This window comes from Papaver somniferum, chromosome 8 (assembly GCF_003573695.1).
Source record: "Papaver somniferum cultivar HN1 chromosome 8, ASM357369v1, whole genome shotgun sequence".
NCBI lineage: Eukaryota > Viridiplantae > Streptophyta > Magnoliopsida > Ranunculales > Papaveraceae > Papaver > Papaver somniferum.
In genome coordinates this window covers 38,392,366-38,402,982 of record NC_039365.1, presented here as the reverse complement: position 1 = coordinate 38,402,982, position 10,617 = coordinate 38,392,366, and the positions used below count along the sequence as shown (strand labels likewise).

General features: G+C 36.1%; 1 pseudogene; it reads right to left on the bottom strand.

The window, feature by feature from the left end:
• The window catches only part of LOC113305432, a 12,994-nt pseudogene extending 5,230 nt beyond the window's left edge, over positions 1–7,764 (bottom strand).
• Positions 7,765–10,617: the final 2,853 nt, after the last annotated feature.

Below are 10,617 nucleotides of genomic sequence, written 5' to 3'. Positions count from 1 at the left end.
TAATCACTAAATAGGAGAAATAATTAAGGTTTGAACTATTCCGCCTTTGTGTTAAGATTGGTTTCTTTTATTCCGAACTATGTCCGCCCTGCGAAGTCGGAAGTACTCTTGTTGTACAGGTTCCATTTTTTCAAGATCCATCATAATGATGCGAAATTCTTCGTCTTCAGCTTGCTTGGCTATTTTTGCCGCATGTTCAGCTTGTTTTGCTGCAAACTCTGCTGCTCTTTGTTCCATCTTGAATCTTGATTGTGCTTGGTAATGAGTATTGAAATTTTGTTGTTCTTTAATAATTATTCCCATCAATTCCTCTTGGATATTGGATTTCTCTCTCCCTGTTTTCTTCAATCTTTTTGCTGCTTTTTTCCCCATCTTACGAAGATATGTGTTCTCTATGTCTCCCCCATCTGTGTCGTTACCGGTCTCTCCTTGAGTTGTTGTTTGCGGTCCTTCATCATCTTCCTCGTTATTCTCATTGCTGTCCAAATCATGCGTCGTATCGAATACAAAAGTCGATCGTCGATTATGTTTTATATTTTCTAACACAACTGGGTAGCACTCTTCGTGCTTAAAGTTTTTCCCATCGTTGCATTCCTTGAACCTCTTGTTAACTTCTTCAAGCTGTTAATGTTTTTAAAAACACTTAAGTACATGGGCGCTTATTAAATATTAGAAAACAATTGTTCGAAAAATCAAGAATGCTTACCTTCTTTTCAGGACCCCATCCGGTATGATATTCACCTTCAACTTCTGCCTCTTTTGCCGAAAATACCGCCACATCTTTACTTATTCCCTGATATCGTTTTTTCCAAGAACTCCAAGACCGCTCTGGATTATTAGGTAAATGAAGTTCAATATCATCCTTGATACGAGTCCACAACGTCGCCTCTGACTGATCAGTTCCAACACTAGAATCTTGAGATATAGATAAATGAATTTTACACATTGTTACATCTTCAATTGTCGTAAAATTTGGACCTCGTGCTACTCTTGGTGCCATTGTAAGCGAATCCGTGAAAATTTTCCAACTGATTTGAAAGCAGAAACAATATTTCTTCTTATTGGTGTGGATAGTTTGAAGTATTTAGTCGTGGTAAAATGTCACAGGATCTCATGTGTATATATAGGTGTTTCTTCCGAAATTTTCAACGTTCCGAAATGTCTTCCAAACTTTCCAACGTTCCAAATTATCCAACGTTCCATTTTCTTCAACGTTCGAATTACCAACGGTATAAAAGTATTTTTTTTTTTTAAACTCAAGCTTGGGGCGTTAACTATATAAACGCCTGGAGTGGGGCGTTAACTATATAAACGCCTGGCGTGGGGCGTTAATTATATCAACGCCTGTCTGGGGCGTTATAAACGCCTGGAGTGGGGCGTTAATTATATCAACGCCTGTCTGGGGCGTTAACTATATAAATGCCTGGCGTTGGGCGTTAACTATATATACGCCTGGCGTGGGGCGTTAAGAATATCAACGCCTGGCTGGGGCGTTTGTATGATCTTCGTCTGAATGGGGCGTTAATTTTATGAACGCCTGACGTGGGGCGTAAACTTTAGCAACGTCCCAACGGGCGAACATTTTATCAACGCCTGAACCGGGCGTAACTTATATACACGCCTCTTTATGGGGCGGTGACTTTACGTACGTTTCACAACAGGCGTAGATTATACACACGCCCGATGCCAAACGGTGATTATACCTCCGCTCCACTATATATAGTTTTGGTCTTGGTCCCAGACCAAATATGGTCTGGAATTTGGTTTTGGTCCAGATTTTAATCTTTACTCCGTCCCGTTGCGTCTTGTCCCTGGACCATAATTATAGGTTTGCTCGTCCACTGCAGTTGCTCTAAGGGATTAGGACTAGAAGAATTCTATTTTTCCGAATTTACAAAAATCACATGAAGACTCCGATGAAGTTTTACTCATGGGATGGCTGTTATAAAAGGGGACCAAATTTTGTTAACAAGCGACCAAAATATTTTTCCTTTTTTTTTTTGGTACATGAGGAGGATCTCCTCATGCTCTGGAGTGGAGATCAGAACTCAAGTAAGTCTGGCCAATTGGACTAGTCCATGTTGGTTGACCAATTTTATTTTTTCCCGGTAAGGCTATGTATGGGGCAATATGGGGTGGCCCAATCATTACTGGGCTCACGTGTCATATAAACAAAAGGGGTCGCGAGGAGTATGCGCCTTGTTCCGGTCATAACCGGACGGTCTTGCCATCATGAAAAAAGAGTTGAGATATAAAAACTCTATCGAACAATCTATACTCTATCATCATCAGTCGAATTTGAATTTTCAATGATCGGTTCTCTATCGTATATATATTAATTTATTTTTTCACACCTCCTCCGTAATTTTTTTCCCCAAATTTTTTAAGTTTTTCTTCGAGATTTAGTGATATAGGATTTGTAGATAGAATGTTGATCAATTATCGTCAATAGACTTCGTTCTGTGTGTACTGATCAATAGAGGAACCAAGTTGTTTGTGCGGCAGTTACTTTGAAGATTAAAGTTTTGGAGATTTTTATTTTCTGGTTTCTTATCTTTATGATTCTTCTTGCACACTTGATTTTTTGGGACAAGCAGTTTATCTTGGTAGACATAAGACTTGAAGAAATATCGAACAAACTATCTAGTTGCTTCTTCTTGTTAAGTTGCTTGGATAGAGCTTGTTCATTGGGTTAGATTATTTTGATAATTTTTGTTTTGGTTTGATTTTGGCGGAAAAGAGTTTATATTGATTAAAATGAAGATCTTTTGTTATACTTTATCTCTGATATAAAGATTGATTTTGGGAGATTGATAAGTGAATTGGCTACCAAAACATATTTAGTTCTTTGTTGTTTAAGTTTACGATCCAAATAAGTTGAGCGCGAACGTATTCAAAGTGGTGAAGAAACTCAAGACAACAAACTCTGTCTTGGGATTCACGCGTGCATACCAGATAGGTTGTAGGCAGAGGGATACTGAAGGAACTAAATAACTAATGGTTGTTTGCTTGGTCTCAATTATACGAAGTTGTGTGTCAATTTGTAAACCAGCCGTTTAATTCTTGGACTGGGTCCTTGAATTTTTCTGCCAAATTGTTTTCATCGTTGACAAAATCTTATGTATTGTGGCATCATTATACTTTATATTACGCATTATAATTACTATTCTAGTTATAATTAAATAATTGTACTCGTACATTAATCCACTTGGTAATGATCTCATAGTTAATTCGGTTTCAAACTTAACTATTTACCAAGTTACATCCTATTGAAATAATCTTTTGGCGGTTATTATTTCTGTAACGACGTGTCTGTGTAGGTTGATACAAAAAAAGTTGTGTACTCAGTACTCTCGTCATTTCTATAAGACCTCCACATATGATGACCTTGATCCCTAGCACTAAAGATGCTCTTATAATCCGTTTTTTACAACGTTCGTGGTGTTTCTTTTCCTGGACACTCAAATTATACATGAGCATCTTGTAACCTCATTCCATGGGTAGATAAATGAAATGGGCACTTTGAAGTATTATTAATTTCGGCAGAAAATTGTCAGAGTTAGAAACAAAATCATTGCAAAATTTGTTATAAACATGTATTTATGTTAAGAATATTTATGGTAAATCTCGTTTATTATACCAGGATGCAAATGTGTCTAGCCCTATAAATAGAGGCTTTAGTGTTTGCATATTACATACATCTAATGAGAATTCTCTGTTCATCTCTCCCTCTACTTTGTGTCTCCTTCTTTACTTTCTAGTTTCACAAGACGTTATCACGCACGTTGCTCTATCAATAAAAGCAGAAAAGACTAATTACATTTTTATCTAGCCTTTTTTTTTTCTTTTTGATTTGATTGATTTTTTCTTTCTTCTTCTTTAATTTATTGAAAGGATTCGAAATCTAGAAACCTGTTTTGTTGGTTGTATATAATGGGTTTTTCTTCGAATCATTTCAGTTCAAGGAATGGGTCATAATTATTTAATGGTCCAATAAAAAAAAAAACTTGTTCATAAGCTGCTTTGTTTCTCATGTCGTTCTAGCTTACTTATTGTTTGATTGCTCTTTGCAGTTCATTAAGAAAGGACATATATTCATCTCGGTACATTTATATCGACCTTAATATAGGTAAGTGCATGCTAAGTAAGATACACGGAGTCTATCAACGAGTTTAGATCTCGATAACTATGACCCGGTGACCTAACTGGTTTTGTATGGAAGGTGGAGTGCTAATGATAGTTCTTTTGGCAATAGGCATAAAACTCGTTTTCTCACTATAGTAAAAGCGGTAAATATAACTGGCAAATTTTAGATAATATATGTTGTGATAAGTGGGACCCTTATTAATAAAGAATTTATTTGTGTGTGTGGTGAGGTATTTATAAGATTTTAATATATTTAGTAGGACCCTTATCTAATCAAAACAATATTAGAGTAACAGAAAGTAGGAAAACAAGAAGTTTTTAAAGTATTAAGAAAATATTGAGCGGTATACACTCAGCCACCAGCTATCGAAACTAGGTCGCTCGGTCCGGTCGAGACTTCACCGCTTGGTAAATATTTGACCTCACATGTATAAGTAGAAAATTTGCCACTTAGTCGGGTCCGTTTGCCACTTTTCCATGCTCATAGTGGTGCAAAAGTGGCAAATTTGGACTTTACAATGCCCATAGAAACCGGACTAACAATCACACTGGTTATGCATGTAAGTGTCACCTACGAACAAAAGTCAAAGTTCACCTGATTCCTTTATTAATAATTTATATATTTTCCTTTTCATTAATTTATTATGTGTGATTAGTCTAAAGATGGTTGATTGGTAAATCAAGTAAATTTACCACCATCTCAAATAATGTGGTAAAGTCACATGGTTGATGGATCCTGTTTTTCTTCGTAACGCCATCAACCCATTATCTATTCATTTTAGGTGTGTCATTACCAAGTGAATCCTAATGGATACGGTATGGAAAATCAATTTCACCCAATTAAGTATAATTTTTTTTTATATATAATCCTTTGCACAGAAAAAAAAATCTATCGAAAAATTGTTTACGGTTTCTAGCCTTTAATAAAATTGTAATCACCAAAAATTGGAGTTATCGCAATTTGGTTACCTTTCCCATGATTAATCACGTGCACGGTTCAATAACCTAAGGATAATTGAATTTGGTATCTTTTATCTTTGGTTTCCATTTATTTACAAGGAACCATCCGTCAGGCATGAAATGGATTTTCCATATGCGATGACTAAAAGGATTTCTTTTCGTCGATCCTACTTGGTATATCATTTGAACCACTTTGTATTGGTTTTCTCTATTGATTTTGTTATATAATGGTTCAAGTTTATCAAAATGAGTAACTCTTAAATCTGGTTTTAAGTCCGCGAAAATAATTTCCGTTATGGAGTTACCTTGATTAACCATTGGAGGGCGCAATGCATTGACAATGTCAATAAGCATAAGATCATCAGAATCTGCAAAGTGGACTGAACAAACTGAGATTGGTTCAAAATCAGCAGTTATCTGACCAGTACCAATCGCCTCCACATTCACATCAGCAATCAGGAAATCACAAGATGAGTCAAAAAACCACGAGCTCAATGGAGCAACAGTATCATGAATAATCGCCTCATCATTGTCTGCAACTAAGTGACTTATATGAAACTCTTTATTTGAATGATTAGAAAATATCTCATTATGCACGTCTAGTGTCTCTAAGTCATCAGACTCAACAATAGTATCTTCTTTATAAATATGTTCTTCTAAATCATCATTATCTGAATAAATGGCGTCTCTAACACAACTCTCGTCCTTTTTAAATAGACAAAAAATCAAAATAATGATCATGAGTTGGGTAAGATACAATAGATTCAGATATTATATCGGTACCATAATTCCTAAAATCACTTATAATGTCAAGTTCATTTTCACCCTCATGGTATTGGGGTTGATACTCATCTGAATAACCACCCATAGCGAAATCACGTGGATTCCAAGTTCCATACCTGAGACGATTATAAGCAAGAGCTTCCTTATACCGTGACCCATACATGTATTCACCGAGCGTTATATACGATGTCTCGCGCAAAGCACTCATCGTTCTCAAAAAGGCTCCTGAAATAAAATTCTGAAGCACAAAACAAGTCAAAAGGAAAAATAAATCCTAAAAAAAAAAAATACTTAAAAAAAAAAAAAAACACATATCTATTTACAAAATCAAAAATACTAATTACAATATTCCACAGCCGCTCCCCTGCAGCGGCGCCAGAAATTGATAGGATTTCGGGAAGCCTTATTTATAATAACCGCAATGCACGATGTCTACAATGTAGACAGAGGCAAGTACGGGTCGTTCCCACGAGGAGCGGTGGAAATATTGTAACCAATATCTCTAATAAATTAACCGACAATGGTGTTTTTGGATTTTTAGAATTAAGGATTTAAAAAGAACGAAACAAAAGAAACGAAGATTAATAAAACACAATGAGAAGGAGTCTGTAACTAGGGTCTATGAATTCCACTACTATTTATAATTGTGCACCGAAAAGAACTCTAATTCCAAATATGTGTTTATAGCTTTGTTCTATTGCAACACCTATTATTGATATAATTTCCGATCATAAACTCGCATCTCCTAAGTATAGCCCATTAAATTTCTAAGCATGACCTATCAAATTATAATTACAAGAGAATTATCGAAAACATAATTTATAGATTCACAATTATTATTTGCTTCGTCTAAGCATAACCCATCAAAAAAATCAACCTAAGCATGGATTATCAAATACTAACACATAAAATTGTAACCTACATGAATTAACGAACTTAGGCTATTGTGTCGTACAAAGCTGTAAAATCAATAAACCATAATTATCGGATTTCCAAATTCAACTCATATAGCCTAATACCAAATTATTCAATATCGGTTCAAATGGTCTTATTGCTGAAGTAGTTTTCTCCATAAAACCCTAACTACAAAAGGATTAGAACATATTAAAGGGTTTCTTAAAACCCATCAAAAATAGTAACAAAAGAGGAATAACGATTAAACCAATATCGTCTTCGTCGCCTCTTTTTCTTGAGCTCCAAAACACTTGTGCGGCCTCCTTTTTCTTTACCAGTTTATGTTCTTCGGCTCTCAGCCGCAGCCTCCAATCTCGTTCCCCCTGCCTTTCTTCTCGATTCTCTTCATATAGATCATGTTGGCAACGTCCACAATAAGACCTAACAAATGAAGCCCAGTCCAATAATGACCCAACTCCAGAATCCAACTCCTTCCAATATTCGGCCACATGAGTTCCTTAACAATCTGGGAATCAGAAATTTCCTGACTCCAGGCGTACAACACCAACTTCCGTGTCTTCTTTTTTTTGTCGCTGCAAGGAACTCCAGCGAATCACCATTCTCTGGACATCAAAATCTCGGCCAGAGCATCAACTCCTCTTCATCTTCTCACTGCTTAACTCTTGTAGAAGTCAGCACAACCATCCAGTCTCATCTCAGCAGCTTCCTCCATTGGTATCACAACTCGACCAGCTTGCTTCTATCGTTCTCAAGCTCAGGCCACTGCACTGATTCAACAACAACTTCTTGTCGCTGCAAAACTAATTAACTCAAGAACAACATCATAAAAGCAACTCTGCCAACACACATCAAACCTTCAAGTCCGTTGTTGCTGTCATAAGGTGTCGCAGATACACCACTGCTCAAAATTTCATTAAACCAACAGCTGAGGATTCGCATATAACCACCAGAAAACCCCATTGTAGATACCTCCACCACGGAAGTAAACTCTTCTCTTCGTTCCAGCCACAAACAATGAGCTCCATCTCTGAATATTCAACACCGACTGCACAGCTCCATTCGTTCCGTCTCGACACCATCTCCGTCCACTGAAAACCTCCACATTCACTTCATGTTGCTGTGTGTTCTTCCATTATGGACTGAGGCAGCAGCAAACACCACCAGCTGCAAGCAGAATCAATCTGTTCTTCTCGCTGGTTCTTGGCAGAATCCAATTCAGATCCTCACCATTCGAAGACTATCACCACCAGTTTCGTTCCAAGCTTTAATGCCATCTTGTTCCTTAATTCATCATCAGCTTCTCTGTTCCCTTGAGCTACAACCACCATTCACTCGAGCTCCAAACAATATTGCCTGAAACCTAAAGAATTATGCTGCTCCTGCTTGGAAGAAAATTTGATTCTTCTGTCTATAAAATAAAAAGAGTTGTGGCGAGAACAATGGACACGTCTCACTCCTTTGGCCCACTTGTGTTGCTCACGTGCTTAGTAGAGAAACACATTTCTTTGTGTATTTGCATCACTCCTCCCTGGCCTTGAGATAGCAGCTGATATATGAAAATACCAGGCCAGCTACATTTTGTTATTTTGGTCGTATAACCAATGATTTAGCTGTTTATGCTCCTGATAATCAGAATTGCTTGTACTTTCTATAAAAGCACTAAAATAATGTTGTTAGCCAAAATATCGAGTCCTAACTAATATAAATATGTGTATAAAATATAGCACTAACGTGCTTATCACACATTCATCTAACACTTCCAGATCAAATATGATGATCAATCAATCATGATAGATAATCAAATTAATCTAAATGTGTTTTAAGAGAGTTGTTCAAATGTTCATCATCTCATAGAAATATATATGAACTATTTGAAACATAATTGGATTGGTTTGTAATTGTACAAAGTACTTATACAAGAACCAATCCATGGTCATAGTGCCACGGTTTGCAAAACAAGTTCGCATACCTTATTTCATTAAAGTTCCAGTGACTTTACTCTGTAAACTGAGTTCGCAAACGAACCTGAGTTCATGAGTATGAATTACATACTTTTTGATTTTAGAACCTAACCACTATGTTGGCAAAAAGTACGCGAACCACAGCTCTGGACTTTGACCTTGTCTAGCCGTTCGCAAACATAGTACGCGAACAACAGTTCCGGACTTATGCCTTGTCTAGCCGTTCGCAAATAGAGTACGCGAACAACAGCTCTGGACCTTTTCACAGGTAAACCCGTTTGCAAACATGATTCACAAACAAGAGTTCCGGACCTGAACTAGAACTTCATAGTGCACATACAGAGTATACATACTGTGTTATATCCAGGCATTGGAAGACGTTCTAAAACTATCATTTAATCATTGAAACATCCTTAGAAGATAAAAATGGTAACCTTACACATACCGCTAGCTTCAAGTAATTTTCAAGTGATTAATCGATCAATACGAAACTTCCCAAGTTAACATCAAATGATTTTCTCACACAAATCATGTAAGATGTTCAAGGTAATTTTCACATGATCATCTTGACTTAGTATTTAGTTTCCAACTAAACTCGTCAAGTAGATAATGAACTTTAGTTAAAGCTAAAAGCTTCCAACGTGTATTTAGATAAATATATAAACGAGATAAACTCATATCGAAATTTCAGTTGTATATAATGTAAAAGTCCATATAGCTATACGACTTAGTATCTTTAGAAGATAAAATAGAATAAACTTCCGAGTGATAGATAAGTTTTAGTCTCCACATACCTTTTGTTGATGAAGTTCCTCCAAGGTCTTCAGTAGATCTTCCTCTTCAATTGGTGAACCCCGTGAAGTATAAAGCTCAACTACACACTTCTATCCTAAGTCGAGACATAGCTATAAGTAGACTAGAAATCAAGTATATAGTTTTGATCAACTAAACTTGACAAACAAGCTTGAGATAGCAACACTTGCGAGTTCGACCGAGCAGTGCTCTAACAGTTGGAATACAATAGGACCCTTGGGGTCAAAGGGTGCGCACATGGATTGTTAGCATGTGTATCACTAGTCCTTATAGTGACTAAATTGATCTTAAATTTAGTTTCTTTTGGAAAACAAATTTTTCATAATCTCAATCCAAATCATTATCTCGTTGGCCTTAGAGGTCACACAATTATTTGGAGATTTAATTACATATTTTATATGTTTTTGGTTGTAACCAATAAAATCCATGGTTGATGTTTAAGTTGTATAGACTACAAGTTTGGGACAATTTTTTGTTTGGCTCTTGAAGCCAGTATCTTTTGTCCAACCTGGTTTTATTAAATTCCAGGAATTATTATGAGTATATATGTCTTCTATTTAATCAGATAATACTCAACAAAACTTGTTTCCGTGAATGAGATGAAAATATTTCCGTCATAATCAAGGGGGACTACACACCACCAGATGTTGGTGTTCATTAACTAAAAATTTATATCAATTTCTATCCCATCAAGATGAAATTTATAAAGGCCGCCATATAAGATTGGCGCAAAATTTCTCATTTTGCTTTTATATGAGATTTTTCCTCTTAAGAGGAAAATTCAGTCACATCTAGTAGATAATTCGCGTTTTATAAGAGGCTACATGTAGTGCTTCAAGTCAATATACTGAATTCACATTCTCAAATATAATATCTTCTCACTTGAAGATGAGGAGATTATAATGCATGCTCGCGGGTGCTGATACCAGTAATTGATTATATTTTGCATGATATACATAAACTTAAGAATTGTGTGGGATTATATATAGTAAGCCAATTATTGTCGAATATTCATCTATACTAGATACCGAAATAATAA